The 27772-nt window shown below is 35.7% G+C and overlaps 1 protein-coding gene and 1 long non-coding RNA gene across 14 annotated transcripts in view; one reads left to right on the forward strand and one right to left on the reverse strand.

Moving 5' to 3' along the window:
• LOC140623714 (uncharacterized) overlaps window positions 1-10559 on the reverse strand; it is a 46881-nt gene extending 36322 nt beyond the window's left edge. For both annotated transcript variants that reach the window (XR_012023275.1, XR_012023274.1), the window contains exons 1-2: window positions 10390-10559; window positions 696-765 (exon numbers count right to left, since the gene is read on the reverse strand). This is a non-coding gene — a long non-coding RNA (uncharacterized lncRNA). The remainder of the gene's footprint in view (window positions 1-695; window positions 766-10389) is intronic.
• Window positions 1-27772, forward strand: part of BMPR1B (bone morphogenetic protein receptor type 1B) — a 393829-nt gene that overhangs the window by 256767 nt on the left and 109290 nt on the right. For 3 of the 12 annotated variants that reach the window (XM_072810288.1, XM_072810278.1, XM_072810285.1), the window contains exon 3: window positions 9008-9063. The exons of 4 other annotated variants lie outside the window; for them this stretch is intronic. The gene's annotated coding sequence lies outside the window, so the exon portion shown is untranslated. Of the gene's footprint in view, window positions 1-9007; window positions 9064-18226; window positions 18343-22924; window positions 23076-27772 lie in introns of those variants that run through there. 5 more of the 12 variants (XM_072810289.1, XM_072810282.1, XM_072810277.1 and 2 more) reach the window with 5 other exon arrangements.

Consider the following 27772-nt stretch of genomic DNA (forward strand, 5'->3'; position numbering starts at 1 on the left):
ATTTGATTATGTAAAAGTTGTAGTATTTTATTTTTATAGTTAATTCTTTAGTTTGGGCCCTGCAAGGCTAGTTCCTCGTGTATTTCCTCCAACTGATTTAATTTCAGATAAAATTATTTTTATCTGATTTTCCTTTGAGAAACTACGGATATTTGCTTCCTTGGCTGACTTACAGGTACGGGTGAGTACTAAAGGACCCACATGAATAAGCCTTACATGTGAGAGCCCACCCCATGCAGAGATGCCTCCCAGGCTAGTATTTGTGTTCTGGAAAAGGTTGACTTGCATGGGAAAACAGGTATTGAGACTGCTGTGCTTGTCGGGATTTACATATTTCTTCCCCTTATATACATTGGAGCAAACAATGTTATGAAAGATAAAGAAAATTAGTAAATTTCTGTAACAATATTACTGATACACGAGGATAAAAGAAAATTGTAAAGAAATGATGAATTAGAAAAATATTGTGTGAAGTATTTGACCTACATGGTATATAGTTGTTTCTTTTACCTGTTATTTTATTTACAAAATTAGCATTGTATTGTGCTGTTTATATATTTGCTTTAGGTATGTATGCATTATCTTTCTTGATGAGATTATAGTTTTTCTCTGGAAACTACTATTTCTCTTTTGGGATGTCCTGTAGCATCTAGAGTCATGTTAGACACTTATAAACCTAAAAGAAAGATCTTTACCTGGATTTGGGTGGCAAGTTTGATTAGTAGTGATACTTCATACAGTGTTTTGAGGATTATGAGGCTGTATCTGTGTAGAAAAAAATATAGTGATAAATTAGGTCAGGGACTCTGTTTTATATATTGCTTAGAGTGGTACTTGACAGGTTGTAAGTACTAAATAAATATTTGTTCAATGAATGAGTAAATCACTCTGCTATAGTTGAGAGATCAAGTACGATGGCAGTGTATTTTGCTATTTGCTATTCCGTTACTAAATTAACTTTAAAATCCCTTTTAATTTTAGAATCTGTGATTAGTATAAATATTTGTAAATTCAGCAAATATTGTATTGGCATCCTAATTCAAAAGCTGAACTATCTTATAATTGTAGGATCTACCCAAGAAATGTAGAGTCAAGCCTGTTAAAAATAAGTAACTTAATAAAGACAGGGTTCAATTACCATGATTTAAGAAACAATGAAAAAAAAAAACTTTGATTTAATTTCAGTTTTTTAGAGTTGAAAGTTCATTAACCAGGCTGTGGAAAAAGGCTTGGGAATGATTAAATCCTGTTTTATAGAGGGTACGGTCATACTGGACCATTTATCATTATGACATCAAAATTCTAAAATGGACTTTATGCTTCTTTAATCTCAATCTTTTATACATAAAGTAAATTCCTGGAAAATAAGTGATTAGAATTTTAGATTTTTTTTTTTTTTTTTTTTTTTTTTTTTTTTTTGCTACCAGGGTTAATTAATACTCAGATCGCTTGATTTCATATTGATGCCTCTTTGAAATGTTAGTATGTCCCAATGAGGTTTTCCCTGAAATACTAGTTTGGGGAAATACTCTGCCAAGAACAAATGGTTCTGTACCCCATGTAGTGTCCTCCGAAAGAGCATGAAGTGGGAGGTGAGGTGGGGGCGAGAGGATGTTGATTTGTTCTAGTGGGCTTCTTAATACTTGAGTAGGGGCAGCCAGAATAGTGGCCCTCAAATAATAGTGCAAGGACCCCTGGGAGATCTCTTAGAAACTTTTAGGACATTTTCACATACATAACTATTTTGATACATTTTAAGACATTATTTGTCGTTTCCGCTGGGCTGACTTACTTTTTTATTTGCTCTAGTGGTTCAAAAGTAATGGTAGGAAAACTGTGCTAGTACCTTAGCACCAACCAGGATAGTGGCAACAGGCGTACTAGTCACCATTGTGTTCTTCATTGTCACACACTTGAAGAAGAAAAGTGAATATTTAACTTAAAAATGCCCTTTATAAAATAGTAAAAATTACCCATTTATTAAATCTCTCAACCCTTAAGTACAAGCTTTTTTAATATTCTGTGTGAGGAAATGGAAGTGTGCTTCATCCTTCTGTTGCACACTGAAAGGCAGTGGTTTCACTCAAGGAATTGATGCTAAACCAGTTTCTTTTTAATGGACATTCATCTTTAATTGAAAAAGTGACTGACAAAATAAGACAATTTAGACAAACTATGACAATTTGGTGGATACATTTTTGAAAATGAAGTGGGCCTATTAAGGAAAATAATTGACAGTATTTGTGCTGGTGATAAAATATGAGCTTTTAAGTAAAAATTCAAATAAAAATTTAAATTTTGGAGAATTTGTAATTGCTGCCATGAGGCTTGAGAGTATCCAAATATTTAAAAGCTTTTTTGATGATATTGGCATGAATATTAGCAGATGTAACTTTTTATGTCATCATCTAAGGAAATGTGTTAATATTTGCAAATTCTGTATGAGTCCAAGAACTAATATTTATATTTTCCAAATGATTAATGCATGATGTTATACAATTATGTATGGATAAAAGATCTATTCAAAGTACAAGGTAGTAGAGTGTACTTTAGTGTAACAGAATATAAATATTTCATTGTTATGGTTCAGATTCTACTTTACAACTAAATTTTAAGATACTACCTCATATTGAGTTTTGGTGTAGTACTAACGGAGGCTAATAACCACATTATCTGAAAAGGCTAGTAAAGTATTTCCCCCTTTTTCATTTCCTCTCTGTGGGAGAGAGGATTGTCTTCACATACTTCAATCAAAACAATGTATGACAACATATTAAATCCAGAGGTAGAGTTAAGAATCTTACTATCTTGTAAGCCAGATACTTCTCACTAAATTATTTTTATTTGAAGACACATGATTACTTTTTATGAAAGCTATGCTTATGTTTATAGTGACATATAGTAGATTTATTAATATTCTTTTAAAATGAATTAATATTTTATAAGCTTCATTTTCAATTTTTAATAAGGTAAAAAAACAACAAAGCAGACAGAAAAAAAATAAATGTTCCTTAGGTCCTTAATACTTTTTGAGAAGGTAAAGGAATCCTGAGAACAAAATGTTTAATGCCACTTCTCTCAACTCTAGGTTAGAATAGGTGCCTCTCTGCCTAACTTTAGAGTGTTATCCCTTAACATATTAACATTTTCTCAATAGAATTGTTGTCATTTCATTTTTTCACTTACTGATACAGTCAACAAATAATTATTGTGTCCGTTCTGTTTAAATTAACCTAATACGCTGTTAACTAATTGCTCTTGGCCACCTTTTGGGCCTAGGACTCTACAGTCTGATTCTTTGGGAAAAGAGTTCTAGGGTCACAATTACACAGAGTGTGATCTAAAAGGAGGGGTTGTGAGGTCCAGAGAGGCCTATCCTGTTGTCCTGTTGGTACTATGGATTCCTTCTAGTGTGTGGGGCATGCAGCCAAAAAGACTAGAGCTGGTACCATTTCTTTTTTATTTATTTTTATTTATTATTATTATTATTATTATTATTTTTTTTTTTTTTTTGCTGGTATGTTTCAAGTACAGTCCTCAAGACAGTAATGTTGGTTTGTCCATAACTAAGGGTAATGGTGGTGTGGGCCATATAATGTTTGTGTTAGAACTTCCAGATGTGTGTCTTAAAACTGCAAATTTTTAGACTGCATCCCAGACCTAATGAATAGAGAGCAGTATGGTGCACAGGTAGGTGTTAGCGGTGTTGCCAGTCACAGGTAATTTTTTTTTAACGATTTATTTATTTATGATAGACATAGAGAGAGAGAAAGGCAGAGACACAGGAGGAGGGAGAGGCAGGCTCCATGCCGGGAGCCCGATGTGGGACTCGATCCCGGGACTCCAGGATTGCGCCCTGGGCCAAAGGCAGGCGCTAAACTGCTGAGCCACCCAGAGATTCCCCACAGGTAATGTTTTGAAGGTGTTTTGGGGGCAGACATTTGAGTTTCTGCTTAGCATCAATATTTCATTGTGGCTATTTTAAAAAAAAAAAAACTTTCTGTAAACATTTGATCTAATTTAATTCTCTCAGCAAGTCTTGGAGGTTGATATTCCCATGTTTCAGAATATATTCTGTGAGTGCCTGAGTGGCTCAGTGGTTGAGTGCCTGCCTTGGGCCAGGTTGTGGTCCTGGGCTTCTGGGATCAAGTCCTGTGTGGGCCTCCCTGTGGGGAGCCTGCTTCTCCCTTTGCTGGTGTCTCTGCCTCTCTCTCTTTGTGTCTCATAAATAAATGAAATGAATAAATAGAAATCTAAAAAAAAAGTCGCAAAAATATCAGAATGTATTCTGTAAAGCCATTGGGGAATTTGAGTCTTGAAATGGTCAGGTTTCAAAGTTTTATTCATCAGTATTTGCAAATAGTATTCTTAAAGATTAGATGTACTTATGTCTACATCAAAGGGAAAAATATTGTGGTGAAATGGATGAGCAAATATAGAAGGCTTCTATGAGGAGAAATCTTTTCTAAATTTTGAAGAAAATCCTATCTTTTCAATAAAATGAATTTATATTAAAACAAATTTTATTCTACAAGTTAAACTGGAATACTCAATGATGAAGTATAAAATAGTTATTAAAAATGCGTGTTAGTAACTTTACGTGCAGCAATGTAATAATGTTTGCAGTTTAGTTTTGATAATTTGCATTTGCATGCTTTTCTCAAAAATAATTTTAGATTTCTAGAATAATAATACTGTCTACAGAGAAGTTACAGATCAAGATGGGAATTGTATAGAAACACCTATATTGTTTTTGGAAAGTATTGTCTAAAAAGAGTGAATGGTTAAATTTAAAAGTTACTAATAATTGTTCCATAAAACCAATAATGAAGTCATTTACTCTACTCACTTAAAAAAAAAAAATGTGGTCTCAGACCTGTAAAGTGCTATTTAGTAGTAGGGATGGGAGGGTGGTGCTAGTTACTGCTAACCATACAGTACTCTAGTTGTTTCCCACAGTTAGCATTAACTACCACAGATTTGTAATTTATAATGTGAAAGTATTTTAGTCACTGGGATTACCTGGATTATTGAGTATTTTGCATCTCTGTGAAATACTGAATGGCCACTTGTTCATGGAATCAGATGAACTTTTTGGGCAGCTGCCTTGGGAATTATTTCATACAACTGAAATGTCTTCCTAATGACACTGTTGTTTTCTTTTAAAAAGAAATAGCCTAGGATTCAATTTTGGCTTGCATAGACAAATCAACATAGTATGGTTAAGAAACGGGGCACGAACTGGAAGAGTTAATCTTTAAATTCAGCTTGAGCTGTGTTTACTGATCCTTTTCTGCTTCTTGTTAATTGGCACCTCAAACTCCATACTAATTAATGGGAGAGCAAGGGGCAGGTGGCGCCGTTTTATTTTGATAATCCTTGTCAGCAATGTCTGTGTAATCTTTTTGTTTAATTATAATGAATGTGCATTTGGGGTGCATGAACTTTCAACAGTTTTTTCACTGAAAGTTCACTGGTCAAGGACAGTTTTGCAACTGTTTCAGACAGTTTGAGACACTACTACATAATACATACAAAGACAGTTTTAGTTAGCATTTTAGTTGTTAATTCACACCAATGGAAGTCACTAATAGAGGTGCTATGTGCCTCTTTAAAACTAGACAGGTATAACTCTATCCAGAGAAATTAAAAAAATCTGCGCTTCTTTTAATTGTGTTTGGAGTAAGGGTAAAAATTTTTGTTTAAATAAGGACATTTAATGTTAAGAGTACTTAATGGATGAAAATATTAGAGTAATGTTTTCTCTGGAAAGAAGAGCCTAGGCAGGAAGTCAAAATAAATGGACCTGATTTACTTAAGAATTTGCAAGTTTTAGCTGTGAAATGACTAGATAAATGATTCTGTTGGAAAGTAGGTTCCTATTAGAAAATGTGTATTTTGCTCATTTCCATTTTAAAAAGACTGTTTTTACTGTTTTTGCTTTCAAGTGTAAGATGGGTTTAGGTAAAATAAATTCAGGATGGTTTTGAAATTTGGGGACAAGTCTTAAAATTGTGTTCCAAGCAACGTATTACTTATTTGGGGGAAGTGGGAGAAAAGGAGGAGGAAGAAGTCAGAAAACACCTCCTTGGCTGTTAATACCTTGAAACTTAGTGGAAAGGAAATAACACCCAATTTATACGAACTCCAATGTAAACAAACAGGAGCTATGATAGGAAATAGCACTAGGGCCAATTTATAAGACTTGGTCCATGTTCATTTTTCAGATAAAACTTCCTGTACTTACTCCTTGCCATTTTGGGCTAGACCAAAACCAAAATAAATTTTCCTCAAACAGTGTAAGGAAACATTTTAATTGGGTGATATTTTCGGAAAATCAGAAATAGTTATTTCCACTATTGGTACCTTGATAAAATTTAATATGTTATTTAAAAATGTAAATTTTTATGAACTTGGATGTTAATTATATACCTATAGTTTAATAATAATAATAACGTTTTGATTATAATATTTCTGTACCTAAGCAGAGAATCCTGACAATTTAAATTTACAATTAAAATGAAAACCCAAATCTGTGGTCCTCACTTAAATCTGTGGTTCTCAACCTCGAGGAAGGGGACATATAGCAATGTCCGCTGATGTGTTTGATCTTTACCCTTGGGAGGAGGTGCTACTGGCATCTAAGTGAGAGGACATGAATGGATGCTGGTAAACATGCTAAAATGCACAGGGCAGTCCCATACAAAAAGAATTACTTGGCCCAAAGTGGGCCAAATATTGCTGGAAAGTGAGAAACTTGCCCTACCTATGTGATGCCTTCTGCTGGTAAAATATAATAATGGTAAATACTGATTTATTTATAATCACTGGATTGTAAAAATACTGGGAACTTCCTGAAGAAACACTAGAATTAAAGAACGATCATATGTCAGTATGTAAGTCATGGGGTATATGGGATTAACAAATATGTAACACATTTCTAATTTTATTTTGTTCTTTCCCTTTCAAATAATAAATTATTTCTATTTGAAATAATAAGAATTTGAGCAGCCTGGGTGGCTCAGCGGTTTAAGCGCCTGCCTTTGGCCCAGGGCATGATCCTGGAGTCCCGGGATTGAGTCCCACATCGGCTCCCTACATGGGCCCTGCTTCCTCTGCATGTGTCTCTGCCTCTCTGTGTGTGTGTCTATCATGAATAAATAAATAAAATCTTAAAAAAGACAAAAAAATAATAAGAATTATTAGAATACTAAGTGATTCACTAAGTAAGAATACTAAATGATTCACTATGAGAGGGGATGGTTAATAAACTAAATGGCTAATGAAAATGTAATCATTTTGCAATACGTACATATATAAAAGTGTTATGTTGTACACCTTAAACTAATACAACATTATGTTGATTTTATCTCAGTAAAACAGAGGACAAAAGTGACTCATGGGGGAATAGTCTGAAATATCAGGAGACAGAGCAGTTACAAATTCTTTGTAGGTTTTTCTCTCAGTATTCACAATATATATTCAAAATAGAAGAAAGTGCAGTACTTACTTGACCTGAGAAGAATGCTTTGTGGGCTCTTCAGGTAATAGTTGCCATATTGCATGCTGTTGTGCTTATGAAGCCTATGACTCCCTTCATGTGGAATAGCTATTTGTTAGAAATTCTTTTTTTTTTTTGTTTTTTGTTTTTAGAAATTCTTGAAAAGATTTTACCTAGCAGCTAAATTCAGGCCTCAGTTCATCTAATTTGAAAAGCTTTTCCTCATCTTTTATTCCTATGTGATTTTTGTTACCCACGATCAGTAGAAAAAAATTTCAAACCAGGCACTTATTATAAAAATAATAACTTGATTCCAAATTAAATAGTTTAAGTTTCATCTGCTCATTATTTTTATTTTATGAGATTAATACAACTAAGTGTTTGCTGAGTAGTATATACCAAATGCCCATTCTTGGTTCTGCGATTCTTCATTTGTCTACCAAAAGTTGTTCTCAGTTCTTGTCGACTTCCTTATAGGACAGATATACTATGTAAAAATTTAAAGTTATATAATATCTTTTTAAAAAGATTTTTAAAAATTTATTCATGAGACCCACACAGAGAGAGGCAGAGACATAGGCAGAGGGAGAAGCAGGCTTCATACAGGGAGCCCGACGTGGGACTCGATCCTGGGTCTCCAGGATCACGTTCTGAGCTGAAGGCAGATATGCTTAACCACTGAGCCACCCAGGTGTCCCAAGTTATATAATATATATGATGGATATCTAAATGATGGAGCATAAAAATGTTTCTGAAACCACCACAGTACCTAAGAAATTTAGCATTAAACATTGTTAGTGCTGTTTGAATAGTGGCTGAAATAGACATGTTTGCATTTTGAATTGGTCTATTCTCAGATATTATTGGTAAAGCATGTTATTTTGAAAGAGCTTGGTGGAAAATATGTACTGAATATATCAGAAGTCAGAAAGATTTCAGTTAACATATATATCCCCCCAAAATAGCCTTCTAAATAAATGAAAAATAACTTGTTTGAAACACACTTCAGTAATTTTTTTCTTTCTTTTTTTAATGTCTTATTCCCTGGGAGAGAAGAAATGGGACAGGCACTGAGACCCACAGTGCTGTAATGGCAGGAGGCTTTGTCCACAGAAACATGAAGGCTCATTCAGCTCCGTCACTGCAGTATATTTTATAAGGAAATCTGTGTCTAAAAATAGATGCTGAATATAACTTCTCTTGGAGCCCAGGGCCATATGGTTGTTAAAGGGCCACTTTGTTTTATTGGAAAGAAAATATGAAAACTCCCCATTTGGAGGCAAGTCTAAGTAGTGGCTGTTAGAAAATGTCTTTTTGTGCACTGTTATTAGTAGGTAAATGTTTCAAAACAGATGTATTTTCTAAGCACATTGATTAAGAAACTACCTCAATCAGCATTTCTCATATTTTATCATGGTGTACTTCTTTTTTTTTTTTTTCTGAATGATAGAAGCAATTATATATCATCATTGACCAACTTGTTTTTGTTCCTATGAATTTTGACAGATGTTTAATATTTGAAACAAAATATGAAATCGAAGAAAATTGTACTGAAGTTCCAGGTGAGCTTTGCTATTTATTCTTTAGAAAGTCACATGATGTGCCTTGTCCAGAGTTTATGTTCTATTCTGTGACAAGAAAACATATTTATTTCTGTGATGTTTATAAGCACATGTACCTACACAGTCCATTTATTTATTTTTTTAAAAAATATTTTATATTACTTATATAGAGAGAGGGAATGTGTGAGCAGGGAGAGGGAGAGAGAGTATTTCAGGCAGACTCCAGGCTGAGTGTGGAGCTTGATCTCAACACCCTGAGATGGACACTACTCTGTTAGCTGTCATAGTCTGAGGTTATAATTGAGGAAAACGTCAAAGCTTTCTTTACTTCCACGAGCACAGTATATCTTTATAGTAAAATTGCCACTAACTTTATTCTCCTTAATGTGAGAGTATTTCCTATTTCCAACAAAAAGCCCATAGGGCTCAAAATAAATGAAACCTAACATGTTTCCAGTTTAAGCAGACACACACACACACACACACAAAATTTCCTCCGTACTCTTTCTTCTCTTTCCTCTGCTTTCTCCTAGACAGCACATGCCTGCCAGCAAAACTTCTAATATGGTAAAATGTTTTAAATTTATATGTTCTTTCCAACTCTTATGTCAGAGACTCTTGAACTTACTTCAGATCTAGAGGCAATGATGGCAAGCCTTCAACACTTACTTCTTTTAAAATGTGTTTATATGCATTTGTGTAATACATTTTCGGGTTCCCTGGCTTTGAAACATATGCCACAAATGAAACAGACCTCTCACACAAGATGTATTTTAATATATGCATGTTTATACACATGAATGAGAAGTATATTTACAACAGGTTCTAATGTAAGGACTTTCATTTTGTGCAATGTCTTACAAGGTTACAAGCTTTCACATATGATATATCGTTTATTCAGTGTGACGATATTGTGAGGCATAGGGGGATTTCCATTTTATAGCAAGAACTGATGCTAAGCAGAATTAATTGGAGTAGAGCCGGAATCTGTGATCCTTAGTCCAAGGCACTTTCCCTCAGACCATACTAAAAATTCTATTTTAAAACCCAGCAAGATGACACTTCTTATTAATAGTACTGTTGAATTCAGAATTGCTGAATCTGCCTGTAATTTCGCCCCTGAGACCAGCACTCTTAGCTACTTGAATAATCATGATTTTAGTAGCTAATATTTTCGAGTCTGTATTTGCATACTGCATATTCTTTGTGTAATTAAGGAGTAATAATTTATCTGATCTTGCTTTTGGAAAACATTGTCTCTGTTGATGAGAGATTGTTGATTTTGACAAGAAAAGATATTTCATACATTTCAGATGAAACTTTTACCTGCCGGGTGAATGTCTCAGCCTTTCACGGTTTCCCCTGCTCTCTAGGGTCCTACTGACTATCTCCTCCTTCCCAGGTCAGTGGTAGATAATGCTTAAGAAGCCTGATGGTATTGGGAGAGTGGTGTCCCATCCTACTTCCCTCTTCTGTACCCTACTGTATCTGCAGCTATGAAGACTGCCTGCTTGGTTACTCAGTCTATGGTCCAAGTGATTCTAGAACACGAGGTTCCAGAACACGAGGGTTTTATTGCAATATGAGCACAGATAATCCAACTTATTCATTCCATAAATATCAATTGTGCCAGATGTGTTCTAGGCATAGTTATATAAATGCTTTGGACATTGCAGGTGAACATGACAAAATACTTGCTTTCAAAGTGCTGACATTCAAAAGGAGATAGACAACAGATATATCAATTACAAAAACAAAGATTATCAAACCAGATAGAGATGAATGATCCGAAGAAAATAAAATGAGTTAGAAGAGTTGGGAATTACTTTTCTTAGAATGCTCATGGAATGGAAATCTAAATACTGGGAATAAGCAACAAGTAGAATGATCATGAAAGGAAATCAGTGGTGTGTTTGAGGGATAGACAGAAAACTAGTATTCAGGACACATTTTGGAAAAGGGGGAAAGTGCTAGGCAGTGAGGTCAAAGAAGAGCAGAGGCCAAATTATGTAGGCCACAGTAGTGAGTGTGGTTTTGTTTATAATTGAAGATTTTAATCAGGGAAGTAATAATGTGATTTATAATCACATGTGTAGTACCCATCTAGGGGATGCCACTTTGGTTGCCCATTAGAGAACTCAGTTTGCTGCAGGACATAGGAGAATCAATGAATTAAAGAGAAAACTGCTCCACAATTTTCTACAAGAAACGTAATAGCAATTTGGTCTAGAGTTTTTGCAGTGGTAGTGTGAAAGTGGTTCAATATGGGATCTATTTTAGATATAGCACTTTCAGGTCTTGTTATAATGAATTGGATGTGAGACCTGAGAGAAAAAGGAAGAAAGGCTTAATTATTTGTGAACTGAAAATATTTTTTTGTGAAGAGTGGAAATGGTTAATGGCTTGTCTGACTGGCTGGCTTGCTTTCCATTCATTGATTCATTTGTTCACTTTTGTGGAAATGTGAATTATTTTGATACACTCAGCATTTTGCACATGAATTGGTTCCAGAAGTTGTTTCTTCAGTCAGTTCAAATATACTTAATCAGAAGGTGAGGAGGAGGTTAATGGGATGAATTTCAGAGTGTTTTTTTTTTTTTTTAAATTTCAAAGTGATGTTCAGAAACACTATCTTCATTAGGAATAATTTTTTGCATATCTGTTGTAGAACTGTAATCAAAGTCTCAGGTCACTGGAATGGTTTTTTAATATCTTTGTTTACCGTGGTTTATCAAGAGAAAGTAAACATGGTTCAAATATGTGCTATGAATTTGAAAGACTTAATATAGTCTTAACCTATGTTAAGATAGCAGATATAATTGTTAAACATTTGTTTAGTTTTCATTAAAACTAGCATGGATTTATGATTGCATTTCTATGTGCCTTCTATAGTCATGTATGATACACCTTAGCTCATTTTATAGAACATAACTACATATTGCATGGAGGTTAATATGTGAACCTTTTAATTCATAACACTTTTGTCACATATATAATCTATTTGATTCTGTAATCTTAATCAGGAATTCAGACCTAAATTATAATATTAGGAACAGTCCTAGTATTACAGAAAGGTATAGAACACAATTGTGAAGCTATACCTTTATATAAAGTGATAAAATTAACTTAGTGTCCATACTGACTTTGTACACTTTCAGCATCATTTCTTACCATTTCTTATTCCATATTTTATATCTTATATTCTCAGTTCTGTTATTAGTGTTTTTCATTTTCCTGGCAAAATTTTCCTTTACTGTTCATGTGATTTTTAGATAACAGTAGGAGTTTTTCCCATAATGTCTGTATTATTTTAGAGAAAAATGGTAATTATCTGGATTATTCTGAATCTTGTTTGTCTAAAATCTGGTAAAGTGTGCTATAGTTGTATATATAAAAGTGTACTTTTTAAAAAAATACAGAAGTCAGATTTTTCTTAACTAAATTTTTAGAACTGTCCATAGTCCAGGTTATTGCTTCTTTCTCTGTGGCCAATTAAAAAAGGAAGAGTTCTCTTTTAGGGTCAGAAGATTAGCTTGTTTTGTTTATAAAACATGATAGAAAGAAATACTTATTTCTAAGACTAGAAAAACCTATCTTCCAATTGGCTTTTTTTTTTTTTTACATTTTACTTTATTAAGAAATCAAATAAAAAATAAAGTGAGAAGTAGAAATACTAATTGATTCATGAATTAATTTATTAGAATCCAAAGTGCTAAATCACTAATCTGAAGTTATCTGACTGAAACACGGAGGTGAAGAAAACAAAATTTCTCATAACCAAATCCTACCTGCTCTTTCCTCAGTATGTGATTCTGAAGGGGGAAACCCAGCTTGCTTTATTATTCATATTTCCTTTTGAACTGGATGATAAATGCTGAACCATCATGGCAAGCCTATTCTGAAGATGTCCAGAGTAACAATAAACCCTTTGTGATGAAAATAGCACAGTGTAGCTATTTGCCAAACTAAAAATCATGAACTTACTTATGATCTATATTCCAGTGTGTGTTGCACATCAGCAGTTGTCAGTTTTATGTATTGGGGGAAACAGGAGTTAAAATAATTGTCGTAAGTAGAATATACATATTTGCACTTTGTTTTGTACTTTAATCCCCAGACCACTCAGATAATTAAATTGGTAATGAGATGCTTGCTTTTATGCGCATTTACACGTATATTGTCTGATAGGTTCTATACTTTTTATTAGGGGTGCTAATAATTAATGATCATTTATCTGTGTATTACTTTTTACCTGACGGTACTTTCTACTGTGTCAAAGATTGTCCTACGGAAATAAACTTTGCACCGTTGGAGAACCACCAGAGTAAAGGAAGGCACACTGTTATTCAAATGAACTAATTTAAGATCATTTCTTCAGCACAGAGGCAACAGGAAGGCAGGACCAGAAGCATCTACCCCAGGAGGTTATATATAGGATGATTGGAGACATTCCCAAAGACAATGAGGCACTAGCGTTTGTTTAAGAGAAAGGCTATTTCACTCTGAGAGCTCATGCTGGAATTAACTGGTGTCATTTTGAAGGAGGGTTTTGCTAATTGGCATCTCCCAATTGTATATAATGCCAACACCTTTTCTATTAATTATTTGCCATAAACATAGCTCAGTGAAGCAAAACTCCCTGCAAACTATAAAGATTTAAGAGGAACTGTTGCAATTTAATTCGTTTCCAAAAGCCCTATGTGAACTGTAACAGTTGGTTGGTATTATTTGTATAATGTTTTGTCATTTGATGTTGGAAGCATTATGTTCATGTATTGTGGTGATGGCCTGCTGAGTAATTGCAAGGTTCATTATACTACCAAGACTGTCAAGGGGCATTTATGGATATTCATGTGCAGTGAACCCTTGAACTTGAACTGGTCATTCTTGTCTCCCATGGCTGGAATTGTGTTTACTCCAAATGGCAGGAGAAACTTTAATTATGAAACCGTAAAAGAGGCAAAATTACCTAAGTTTTAAAATGCTAAATGGACTATTAAAAAATGTACCTGCAGTTTTTCCCCCTCTACTGTAAGAATGTTATCTGTACTCTCAAGGAAACTCATCATAATTCTAAGTTTTAAGAATTTTTAAATTTTTTTGGTGGTTTGGTAGTAAATCTGTGCTTCTAAAATTATGTGTTTTTATGTAAAAAGATACTAGATATCCATTATTTCTACTTTAGGAAATCCATTGATAGACCAAATATTAATTAAAAAATGAACATATTCATTCATATGAAGTTAAAAATGTTCAAGCATTGTGCATTGATTTGAAAACTATTGAATATATGAAGTAAATTTAAGAAGCAAACTTCAAGAAGTAGGCAGATACCTATTTATGAATATGTAACTATGAGTTAGTGTTAAAGTATTTATCACAATAATTGTAATGATCTCTTTATGAGTATCCTTCCCCTAGACTTTAATGTTCTTGAGAATAGAAGCGTTTTCTTAAAATATCCTGTCTCATAGTGCTCAGTGCATTGTGCTTGTTCAGTGAGATTTTGTTGAACTGAATTGAAGAGAGCTGAGGCAAAGATGGCATATTAGACAGGGTTGTAATTTGAAATAGAGAGTTATGACTGGAGCATAGAGTACTTGGAGATTGGTGGCAAGAAATGAAATTAGAAAAAAGAGAAGATGCTTCTGTTCCCAAGTGCTTGGGTTGTACACAGAAAATACTATACAGCAGTTACAGGATTTTAAGCAGCTAATCACATGACAGCCATGCAGAGGATGGGAATAGGGTAGAAATAAGAAACAAACTCTGGTTCCCCCACACTGGGATATAGTATCCTTGAAGCCTGGGTTGGACAAAGATTTTGTTTGTTTGTTTTAAAGCAAAACAAAATTCTTACATGAAATTTTAATTGTGAGAAAATACAACATAACTATTTCAATCATTTTAAAGTGCTACAGTTCAGTAGTTTTAAGTACATTCACATTGTTGGCCAACCAATCTCTAGAACTCCTTATGTTTGCAAAGTTGACATTTTTAGTCTGCTGAGACAGCTGTCACAATACAATAGACTGAGTGGTTTAAACAATGGTCATTTATTTCTCAGAGTTCATGAGACCAGAAAGTCCAAGATCCAGGTGCCAGAAGATTTGGTTTCTGGTGAGGGCCCTCTTTCTAACTGGTAGACAGCTTGCCTTCTTGTGTCCTTGCATGGCAGAGGAGAAAGAGAACATAAGAGCTACCCCAGGTCTCTCTTCCTCTTCTTTTAAGGACAATAATCCCATTATGGAGGCCACACTTTTATGACCTCATGACCTCATCTAAAACTAAGTATCTTTGGGAGTTAATGGCTCCAACACAGGAATGTCATAACAATATTTATCTTTTTGTTACTGTCTTATTTCACTTAGCATAATGTCTTTAAGATTCAACCATGTTGGGCAGCCCACGTGGCTCAGTGGTTTAGCGCCGCCTTCAGCCCAGGGCCTGATCCTGGAGACCTGGGATCAAGTCCCATGTTGGGCTCCCTGCATGGAGCCTGCTTCTCCCTCTGCCTGTGTCTCTGCCCCCCACCCCACCCCCTCTCTGTGTATCTCATGAATAAATTAATAAAATCTTTTAAAAAAAAGATTCATCCATTTTTAGTATTTATCAGAATTTCCTTTTTTAATGCTGAATAATATTTCATTGTATGTTACCACATTTTGTTTATCCATTCATCTGTTGAAGAATATTTGAGTTGCTTTCAGCTTTTGGTTATTGTGAATAATGTTGCTATGCACATGAATGTGTGTGTGTGTGTATAAATGTTTTTTCAAAACCCTGCTCTCAATTCATTTGAATATATACTAGGAAATAGAATTGCTGGATTATTTAGTAACTCTGTTTTTAATTTTTTGAGGAGCTTTCCTATTGTTTTTCATAGCAGCTGTATCATTTTACATTCCCACCAATGGTACATACAGATTTCTGTTTCTCCACAACCTTGCCAATACTTATTATTTTGATAATAGCCATTCTCTTGGGTGTGAGATGGTATCTCATTGTTTTGATTTGCATTTTCCTAGAGATAAATGATTTTGAGCATCTTTTCATGTGCTTATTGGTCTTTTATATATATCTTCTTGGAAAAAATGTCTGTTCACATCCTTTGTCTATTTCTTAATTGGGTTGCCTCTTATTTTTGTAGTTGTTGAGTTGAAGTCATTCTTTATATATTCTGGATAATCCCTTATTAGATATATGATTTGCATATTTTCTACCATTTCATAGATTGAAATGTTATTGATTGAGTCCTTTGAACAGAGGTTTTAACTTTCGATGTAGTCCAGTTTATCTCCTTTTTATAAAATTTCTGTGCTTTTGATATCATATCCAAGAAATTATTACAAAATGCAATGACATGAAGCTTTTCCCGAAAGTTTTTTTGTTTGTTTGTTTTGTTTTATTTTGTTTTTGGTAAGAGTTTCATAGTTTTAATTCATTTTAACTGTTACATTTAGGTTTTTGATCCATTTTGAGTTAACATCCATTGTGTATGTTGTAAGGTAAGAGTCATTTTGTGTGTGTGTGTGTGTGTATTTTGTTTTTTGTTTTTGCATGTGAATATCCAGTTTTCCCAACACCATTTGTTGAAAAGACTATCTTTTTTCCATTGAATGGTCTTGGCAACCTTGTTGGTGTTTTGTGTGTACTGCTGGAGCAAAGAAAAAAGGGAGGCCTTTAGTGCATAAAAATGAGGGAATGACCTACAAAAATCCTGGAGAAACTTTTTAAAAGATTTTATTTATTTATTAGAGCATGCACAAGAGAGAACATAAGTAGGGGGAAGAGGCAGAGGGTACAGGAGAAACAGACTTCCCGCTGAGCAGAGAGCCCGATGGGGGGCTCTATCCCAATATCCCAAGATCATGACATGAGCCAAAGGCAGATGCTTAACTGACTGAGCCACCCATGCATCCCTTGCAGAATCTTCTAAATAAATGAGTCATGGAGGCCATTCTAGGAATAGAGTGGTGGAACCTTGTTAGATTAAGAGTACAAAAGGAGGAATTTAGAGTAGCTCCCTCAGCCAGAAAGAACACACATACAATGTTTTGTTTGTTTTTGAAAAGTATCTGAAACAGACAAGGAGGCAAATGTTAAAAGCATGGACAAAGATAAATGACAGGCACTTCACCCCCAGGAAATAAAACATGTAGTGAAGAAGACAGCATGCGTAAATAATTATAATACAGAGTAAAGGGATAAATGTATTAGAAGTAATACTGATAAAATGCTGTGGACATTTAGAGGAGAAAACAGTTACTTCTTCAGAGAGGACCAGTTGGGTCTTGCTGGATATAGTCATCCAAATTTCTCCTTTGAAAGCAACAGAAACCAACCATGATTAATTTACACAGAAAACAGTTATTAAGAGGGTATTTGCTAGTTCATAGACTCTCCAGGAGGATACGGGAACCAGGTCTGGAAGAGACACAGCCTAAAATAATACTTAGAATTCCACCTCAAAATTTATCTTGTAATAAGGGTTACATTATTACCATTGTCACCACATCTGATTGTAGACACTTACTTAAACTGTTCCCATCAGCCCTAGATATGAATGTTGCCACTAGAACGGCTGAAAGGGTGACTGACTTGTTTTAGCTTCCGTTTTGTAGAATTCTGCCTCAAGTGGAAAATGGTAATCTACAGGTGGCTGCAAAATATTGCAATATTCACAGATCTGAGAAAGGTAAAATTTGCACTGCTGTAGGAGAATTGTAATATTTAGACAAGCAATGGCAATTGGAAATATGGGGTAGAGATTCAGAAAAAGATTTAGCCTGGTAGTCAGTGATATTAGCTAAGGCCCTGACATTATAAGGGGACATGTTTGAAGAAGAGATCATTGGGAAAGAATTCTGATCATCTATATTCGTGTAACACAAGAGGAAGAAACTTGGATGGATAGGCCTTTATCATGAAAACTAGAGGAAAAACTTCTGATGAGTGTCTAGTAAATTGTGTTTGTTCAGTTTCCTTCTAACTGAATGAAGCTTTTAAGAAGGGAAGTGGTTGCAGTGCTCAGCGTTGCTTAGGAATACAATGAGTGAAGACATAGAAAAATTCTTTGCATTTGTTGACCTTTGAAAGAAGAATTTCATTAGAATGCTGGGGGTAGAATTCAGAGAACAGAGATTTACAAGGAAAACATAATTGGAATGGAATTACAATAATTGGTGGCATCAAGGTCAGTTACTTTAGGAAAAGAAAGATAGGACTTGTCAAAGGAACTACTTTACAAAAAAAGATTTATTGAGCACCTACTACATAGTAAGTGTTTGAAGTGCTTGGAGTACATAAGTGAACAGAATGGACAGAGATCAGTGTCCTTGGGATCTTTATGTTCCAGAGGAGTGTGAGAGGTATCAGATAGTTAACAATAAACATAGCAAATAAGTACATTATATAGTGATTAGAAGGTGATAAATGCTGTGGGGGAAAAAAAAGGTAAAGCAAAGTAAGAAAATTGATTGGGTTTGTTGATCTTTGCAAGAAGAATCTCAGAATGGTGGGAAATAGAGGTCTAGTAGGGTCAGGTAGGGATTTGGGTGCTTGTACTGGTATATTTACCTAGCAGCCTAGCAGCAGGCGAGGCTTCACTGAGCTGAGATTTGAGGAAGTCTTGAAGAAAATGCTGGAGGAAGCTAAGTAGATATCTAAGGGAAGAATGTTTAGGCAGAGGAACAGGAGCTACAAAGCTCTGGCAGGAACACGTATGGTGTGTTTGACGAACAGGATGAGGAACCAAGAGAACAGTAGGAAAACAACCCAATGAGATCATTGGAAGCTAGCTCTAAAATAGGACCTTGTAAACTACCATAAGGAATTAGAGAGACATGGTAAAGCATGTACTCTAGGATTGATAGCTCTTTGATATTTTCTGTAGATTACTGGCATGAGGTAATCTACAGCTTCTTATACAATTCAGAAAAACTTCAAGCTTACTTTGCATAGGCTATTTCTATTTAAACAACTTCAGAAAGAGGGATCCCTGGGTGGCGCAGCGGTTTAGCGCCTGCCTTTGGCCCAGGGCGCGATCCTGGAGACCCGGGATCGAATCCCATATCGGGCTCCTGGTGCATGGAGCCTGCTTCTCCCTCTGCCTGTGTCTCTGCCTCTCTCTCTCTCTCTGTGTGTGACTATCAAAAATAAATAAAAAATTAAAAAAATAAAAAAAAATAAACAACTTCAGAAAGAGATAATGTCAAAACCCAGACAAAGGGATGATGCCCTATAACTAATATAAAGTAAGGCGGGATTCTTTATTGAAGGAAAAGAAGGTAAACTATGATGAATAATTTTATAGGGTTTTTTTTTTTTTGGCCTAAATTCCTAGAGTGAACTAAACATTTGTTGTCAATTTCTGATGATATACATATCATTTTAATAAAAAAGATTGAAAATCTTTTTTAAACAAGTGTTTCTAAAAGAGTGCTTCTTCTGAACTTCCTTTTCTTTTCTTTTCTTTTCTTTTCTTTTTTTTTTTTTTTTTACACATCCTTTAATAAAGGTGCTAATGAGATGTATTGAGGACTTTGAAGTGCTTCCACTGTAAACTTTCTCAGGAGACCTCAGGGTAGAAATTATGGTGACTATTTAAATCCAATTGATCATCTTAATGGGCTTTAAATCATCTTGATAAATATAAGTTTTGTAATTTCGGTTAAGGTTGAATTTGAATGTTTCGTTTGGCATAATCCTTAAGATAACTCACTGCTTGCTTAAATTTTTCACTTTTCAGGTGGGTATTTGGTAGTAATAGACGTAACCACAAAGAGGGATGACTATAAGAATAGATCTATACAGCAAGATGATCAGATAAAAGAATGCCAAAGTAACTAAGGCTTATATATTAGACTAGAAGAGTATTACAGTTTCATAATTGTGTATTAATACATCACTGGTTTTATCTAATATGATCACTACAGCTCATCTTCTTTACTTCCATAGTTTAAGCATCTTCTGTCGTGCCAGTCACATTCAGTATCCTCTGATTTAGCTCATGTAAGGCTCTAGTTAAAGCATCAAAAGAAAAGGTTTAAGTAAGAATAAAGTCTGATTTCGGGATCCCTGGGTGGCGCAGCGGTTTGTCCCTGCCTTTGGCCCAGGGCGCGATCCTGGAGACCCGGGATCGAATCCCACATCGGGCTCCCAGTGCATGGAGCCTGCTTCTCCCTCTGCCTGTGTCTCTGATTAAGTAAAGTCCATACATGGAGTTTCATTTTTTATTTATTTTTGCAAACTAGTTGTTTGAATGTTAAAACCAATCCTTTGTCTTGTGAAAACCCTGCATGTGTAGAGTCTACTAGAAAAGTCCTTTGTGAGATTATCAAAAACTGTTGCTTCTCATAAAAAAATTTAAAACATTAAGCAGCTGTGCTTTATATCTGGAGACAGGTGAAGGAAGATAAGGGAAATATATACACACACACACACATATATAAACACAGTATGTTTTAGGCATCTTTTTGGTATCAACCATCTGTCATTAAGAAAGTATTTCAAAATACACAATTGACTTCTGGCCGGTAGAAGAAAGGAAAAGGTCTAACATCTCATGAATCTGAACTGAAAATCACGGGATTATTTTTTATTTAATTAAAAATACTTTGCAAGCGCATAGAGTTTAGATATCACTTTAAATAAAAAATTGGCTTTCCGTAATCTCTGTGTTTCTTCTAGCATCAATTTTTTTAAAAAACTACTAAGAGCTAAGTCTACTCAGAAATCATATACTGGCAGCATTATTATTGAGGTTCTCTAATGGAAAAGCTAGAATACACTAAATCAAAACAAAACTTCTCTGTTATGAATGCCTTTTCTTCTATTTTACAAAACTTTTTCTTGGGACACACGGTTGAATGTCTGCCTTGAGCTCAGGGTGTGATCCTGGAGACCTGGGATCGAGTCCCACATCGGGCTCCCTGCAAAGAGTCTGCTTCCCCCTCTGCCTGTGTTTCTGCCTCTCTGTGTGTCTGTCATGAATAAATAAATAAAATCTTTAAACAAAACAAAACTTTTTCTTGTTTGATTCCTCCTGTATATAGTTACGATATTCTCCAAAGAGTGTGAAATGCATTTTTAAAAATTTAAATTCAATTAGCCAACTATATAGTACATGATTAGTTTCAGACATAGGGTTCTGTGATTCATCGGTGCATATAACACCCAGTGCTCATCACATTGGGTGCCCTCCTTAATGCCGGTCACCCTGTTACCGCATCTCCCACCTACCTCCCCTCCAGCAACCCTCAGTTTGTTTCCTATGGAAATAAGAGTCTCTTATGGTTTGTCTCCCTCTCTGATTTCTTCCCATTCAGTTTTCCTTGCCTTCCTCTATGAGCCTCTAAACTGTTTTTTATAACCACATATGAGACTGTGTGATAATTTTCTTTCTCTGATTGACTTAGGAAAATGGATTTTCTAAGAGCTGTCTTCATATGGTTTGCCCACTTAAGCATAGGCTATTCAAGTGTTTAAATAGGAACTATACTTTAACTCCTTTTATATTTCTTTTATGTGTATACTAATGCGCACCTTCCTTATTTCTAAAGTATACTCAGATGGAGTTATAAGGAAACATGTGAGAAAAATAAAATTTTATTGATATTATAATTTGCTTAAAATTTATTTTTCAATTTACCTATTAATATCATTTCAAGTTGGATTTGGGTGAATTTAGTACATGAATTTAGTACAATTGACTCTAGGATGAAGTAAGAATAATGGTAATCCTCTTCAAGAAATTAATTTTGATATAAAACTGTGTTCAGGTTTTTATAATGGCTAGCATGAAATTCAAATAGGTACTAGAGGTTTTGATTTTCTGCTCAGGGATGCTTTAGCACTAGTTTGATAAAGAAGAAAACATCCTTTAACTACCTTTGAAATAGAGCTTTAGGTGAGTCAGGTTAGTAGCTTCAGTGGTTCATGATTTTCATAGTGTGTAACTTTAATTCTGAGGAGTTCTGGGCCCAATATAATACAAGAAGGGTATATCTGTCGTTATTTAAATGAACAACAAAAACCCCTTTCTTTTTTAAATATTTCTTTATTCATGAGAGACACACAGAAGAGGCAGAGACATAGGCAGAGCGAGAAGCAGGCTCCCTGCGGGGAACCCAATACGGGACTGGATCCCTGGACCCAGGATCATGCCCTGAGCTGAAGGCACATGCTCAACTGCTGAGCCACCCAGGTGTCCCCCAAAACCCCTTTCTCATGTAGTTGCTTGCAAGTGGGGCAAAGTAGATCTTTTCCAACTGCCTTCTCACAGTGTATAGAAAACATCTTTAGTGAAAACAGACTCATCTGATGAGGGGAGGACCACATCACGTGGTTCTGGTGACTTTGCTTATCCACTTTTTCTGAGGCTGCAGAGTTGCCACCCTGTAACTCCTAAGGCACAGGCCTGCTCATGGAAAATAAAACCTCCTTCCCTAATTCCAAGGCATCTCACTCACCCTTAGTTGCTTGGCTTGTAAAATATGCTCGATAATATATGCATTGAAGGGCTGCTGGGTGAGTTAAAAAGAATATCTGCAAGATGCTAATCTAAATTAATGATAATATACCTCTTTTACTTATGATTATCATTGTTCCTAACAAATGCTCTAAAGGAGAAGTCCATCTCTCATTGGATCTGAAACCACTGACCTATGAGTACATTGCTGTGGCTTCCAGAGTGTCTGGTGTCCCCTCCTCTGAATCAATAGGTTTAGAACTCAAGCTATCTGACCCCTCTTCTGCTCCAACCTTCAGAATTTCTAGCTGTTATGTTCCTTGAACAAATTTCATCAGCCCCCAGAGTCTCTGAGGCCTCCATCTACTAAGTGAACAATTTCTGCCCTAGTTATTTCTTGCAGAGCAAAACCATGGGTCCCTGACTAGTGAAGTGTTGGTGTGTCTCATCCTATCAAGCCTTAACCAGTTCCAGACCTTGTTGCTTCAGGCACATGCAGTATTTCCATCTGTAAACAGGAGTGATATCACTGACCATACAGGTAGGTAGTGAGGATAAATGAGGTAATATATATTAGGTACATTGCATAGTACCTAACAAAGAGTAAAAACTCGCCAAGTGGTAGGGATCATCATTATCATCATTTTATATTCTTATCTAGAAATAATTCTGTTAGTCTTCCTTGAGTCCTTGCTTGCCAACCCCTGCTAAGACATTTTTTTTCTCCCGTTCAGGTTTAGTTTCTGGTCTGAGATAATCGTATTGATCAGGTGATGGATTACTCTATAGTGATTAATGTAAAGAATAATCTCACATTTTATGTACCACCTGGCTCCATATTACCAAATACGGTACAAGTTCGATCTTATTAGCCTTTAGTTGAGTAATACTGAAACCAGATAATACACTGGATAGAATTCTGTCTGTATGGGGTTTAGGAGTCGTGGAGTGGTCTGGAGGTTTGTGTTATTTTGTTTTTATTTTAATTGTAGAACTTACAGATTCGCTGAGTTAATTTTCATTGGTAGTTTAATCATGCAAATTGCTTTTAGTTCTCTTCCTATTCTTTAATGTTCATTGCTTTTTGTATCTAGTCTTCTTAGTTTGTATCCAGGCTGTGCGTAGCCTGGTTATATTCATGGTCTGACATGAGCTTTTAAAAAGAACTCTGAAATTATTAAGTGAATGATATTGTCATAGATTTTAAGGTATCATCCTATTATAGAATTCCATGAAGCATTTTGCTTTGATGGGTTTGGTTGTGCTGATGATCAAATCATACTCTCTGAGTACACAGTGTTACAGTGTTTTAGGAGAATACAGTCTGGGACACATTTGTTATTTTTCAAAAGCCATCTGAAATCCCATTAATGAGTTGTGGGGAGTAGCACTGGTAAAAGACCAACATTGAAAGCCTGTATCAGAAGATATTGTCATGTCTATCACACAATATTAAGGCTCCAGCCTGTTAATAATGACAATATTTGTATTAGGTGGAAAATGGTTTGTGTTATTAGTGCTTAAATTATATTGAGGTGTGTTCAGAGTATTTCATAACAAGTGTGTTTCCTTTACTATTTTTATAAATGCCTCAAAAAAAGGTACCTTTTATGTATGGCTGCTCTAAAAAATTTATAATTTTAGTTTTTGAGACATATCCTTAATGAACATGATTTCAAAAATAAAAAAGAAAAAATAGCAATCAGCTAAGCGCCATCATGACCTGGTTGGTTTATCGTAAAAGTCTTGACATTTTAAAGCTGGAGCTGTCCCTTTATATTTGTGTGTGAATTTTTTTGTTGCTAGTGGTAACTATAGAGAATTTTTTTTCCAACAGCACCCTTTAAATAACAATGGTCTCCCCAAATATGCTGTGGCATAGCTTTAAACTTTATTAAGTCTGTCTCAGACTCCCCTTCCTCTCCCTGAGTAAATGGAAGAAAAGTTTGGCAGGCTTCATGCTGTGCACTTGATTGATGTCCAGAACATCTGAAGGACTTTTGTGTCCTGCCTACTCTCTGTGAGTGCATAATGTGTGAATACTTAAAGCAGGTCAGCCCTTATCACATGTAATCTAGGCCTGAAAGCAGATCAACAGTGACAGTCATATCCCGTAAGTAAGAACACAAATCATCCTCTACATGCTTTCGACAAGTTGTGGGATATTCTTTTTCTCTCTTTTTACCCCTTCCCACTCACGGGGAACCTTGGCAGAGCAATGAAAGCAGAGAGGAGACGTGCTCAGAATAATGTGTCACTTGTTGGAGGGAGGAAGGGATTGTTTATTTGTAATGATGTGCTGCTCTTTCACTGTGCAGCTGAAGGGAGCTTCGGGTTGTTAATGACCAGTGATGTGGAAGGCTGCAAATGAGACTGGGGTGGGAAGGTGGGAGGCAGCCTGAAAGCCGCCGAAGTTGTGGTCTTTGCAAACTCCAGAGTCAGGAGAAACATTTTTGTACACGCGAGTTCTATTGTTCGTGTTTTCCCCCATAATGGAGTAACTTTTTATGTCATTGTTTAAGCGTATAGCTGAAAATCAGAGTCAGAGGGTGGATTAGCCAGTGCAACTCGGAGTGCACTTTTCTCAATTTGGTCCAACTAGTATGAAAGTTTAAAACAAATATTTTAGGGCAAAACTCAATAGAATGGTAGGGACCATACTATAGCTTGCAAAAGGAAGGAGGGAGTAACTGTTGTCTCTGTGCCTGTGTGTTTGAACGGAAGTTTAATTAACTGTTGCTCCAAACAGTCTTAGCAGGGATATTGAAACCATAAAGAAAATAACACTCGCTTAATTGTTCTCATCAAAAATTATAAGGATATTGTTAGATATCTTAGATAGGGAGGACTGTCCTTACCATCATAGCATTGAAAACTTTACTGGTTTCTTTTGAAATGTAATCAGCTGGAGAAGTTGCTGTAGTCCATTCGTATAATGGAAGATCAGCTGTGCAGATACCTCCTCGAGAAATGAAGGCAGGGCTTCCCACAGAATCCCATTATGAGACATGAGGTCTTTCCCACCTTCTCCCCTCTACTTTTCCAGCCTGATGTCTCTGTTCTCCAGGCACAGCCAGGTTCCCACGTTCTCAGCAAACACCGTTCTTTGGCTTACTCGTGAGTCTCTGTGTTCTCTGTTCTTTTGCTTAGGATCCCTTTGCCCTCCTTTCACCCAGTGAATTCCTGCTTATCTTTGAAGACCTAGTTGCCATGCCTCTCCCCTGCAGGTCCAGCCGCCACCCGCAGTCAGAAGACATCTCTGTCCACTGTACTTTCTGTGTTCCTGCCGTTCTCCAGGCAGTGGCTGTCCTGCATTGTCATTATTGAATTGTATATTTGTCCTCAGCTAACAGAATCAGTTGTGTTCTGAAGGCAGAGACTGTCTCTTAAGAAATGTTCTCCTATCCCATTTACTAGATACAGTTTCCCCAATTCAGCTTAGAAACTTCGCATATACGTACAATGAATAGATTTGGGGAGTTTCTATGTGAAAATAAGTTCTCAAATTGAAATAGTTATTTTTTTTTTTTTTTTTTTAAAGATTTTATTTATTTATTCATGATAGTCACACAGAGAGAGACAGAGAGGCAGAGACACAGGCAGAGGGAGAAGCAGGCTCCATGCACCGGGAGCCCGATGTGGGATTCGATCCCGGGTCTCCAGGATCACGCCCCGGGCCAAAGGCAGGCGCCAAACCGCTGCGCCACCCAGGGATCCCTCAAATTGAAATAGTTAAAACAGTAATGTCTTATACCCCTGCTTCAATTAGATGAATATTCAGTGAATTAAATAAAAGTAAACTGGTTAAAAATTTCCCTTTACAGGTGTAATTTGAATTTTTGAAACCCTATTTAACATAAGACACATTTTGCACTTCGTTTTCCTGACCACATGTGATAGGAACAATTTGATAAATGTTACATTAAAGAGCGTTATTGTTAACAAGGGAATTTTTTTTTTTTAACAAGGAAATTTTTTGTCAGGGGGTGGGGAGTGATTAGTGGGAGATTTTTGGAAATTGACCATTTTCTGATATCTGCCTATGCTCTGGGCACCATATTCAGTAATTAATACTCAATTACTTGTCTAATCTATATAACAGTCTTAGGTAGTGATCAAGTGTAGAACAAAGTCTACACCATTTGTCCAAAGTTGTACAGATAGCGCAACTTGGCTCTCTCTTTCATGGCATAGGCTCCATAAATCTAGAATGAGTGGGTCTGTTGAAGAATTCTAGTTGACAGGTAGCAGTGCACATCCTACTCATATGGGCAGTACTAGCTGTAGTCCTCCTTTTCTCTTTCCTTGCCCTTTTCTCATGTGTGTATTTTCAAATTTGTCACCTTTCTGTTAATATTCTCTTAGAGCTTTCTTTGAAGCCTCCGTAGGTGTGTACTCTATGGTGAGTGGGTTCAGTCATATGCAAAGCCAGATTGTTTTGCTAAGCCAGATTTCTGATCTACATTATGAGAGTTTTGTTACATCTTTTGAGCCTCATTGTCTAGAACTTAAATGCATTTTATAGAGCATCTCTTTCGTGGTTGACACCCAGCATATATTAAACAATAAAAGGCAAAGTAGAGGGAATTCATAGGAATACATTTTGAATTTCTTAGTATTATAAATGAAAGAAATCCATATTAACCAATAAATTTGACTAAGTAGGCACCTCCCCCATCATGCTCCTAATTTTCGCTTCTCCTTATCTAGTTAGAAGTGCAGGTTCAGGGACTCATCCTATATGCTGAAATTCTAGATTCTTTTTTTAATTTATCGAGCCAGTCAGTGTTCAGAAGCCTTTAGTTATTTATGTAATATACAGTCTAAACTCTGTAATCTATGTTCTGAGTCCTGCACAGTCTGGTTCCACTCTGTCTAGGTTTCTCTCCAGCCATTTACTAATAGGAGCTGTCTGCTCCAGTCAGATTTTTCTTCTCATGCTATTACACAAATGAAATATTTAATCCTTCCTCTAATCCTTGCTCGTATAATTTCTTCCTTTCCATCTCCTCGATTGCTGTATAAATTCAATTCTTATTTCAGTGTCCAGCTCTCCCTTCAGTTTTTGGCTCAGTCTAATCCATCCCTTACTGTGATTTTCCGTCTTTATTCCATTTGAGGACACTTCATCTTAAAACGTTACATTTTTCACAGTTCTCTGTTATAGATAACTGCTTTTTCTGTGGCATGGTAAATGTCTTGAGTACATTTATTTCAGAGAGCCCATAGTATAAAATT

Source organism: Canis lupus, chromosome 33, assembly GCF_048164855.1.
Source record: "Canis lupus baileyi chromosome 33, mCanLup2.hap1, whole genome shotgun sequence".
Lineage (NCBI taxonomy): Eukaryota > Metazoa > Chordata > Mammalia > Carnivora > Canidae > Canis > Canis lupus.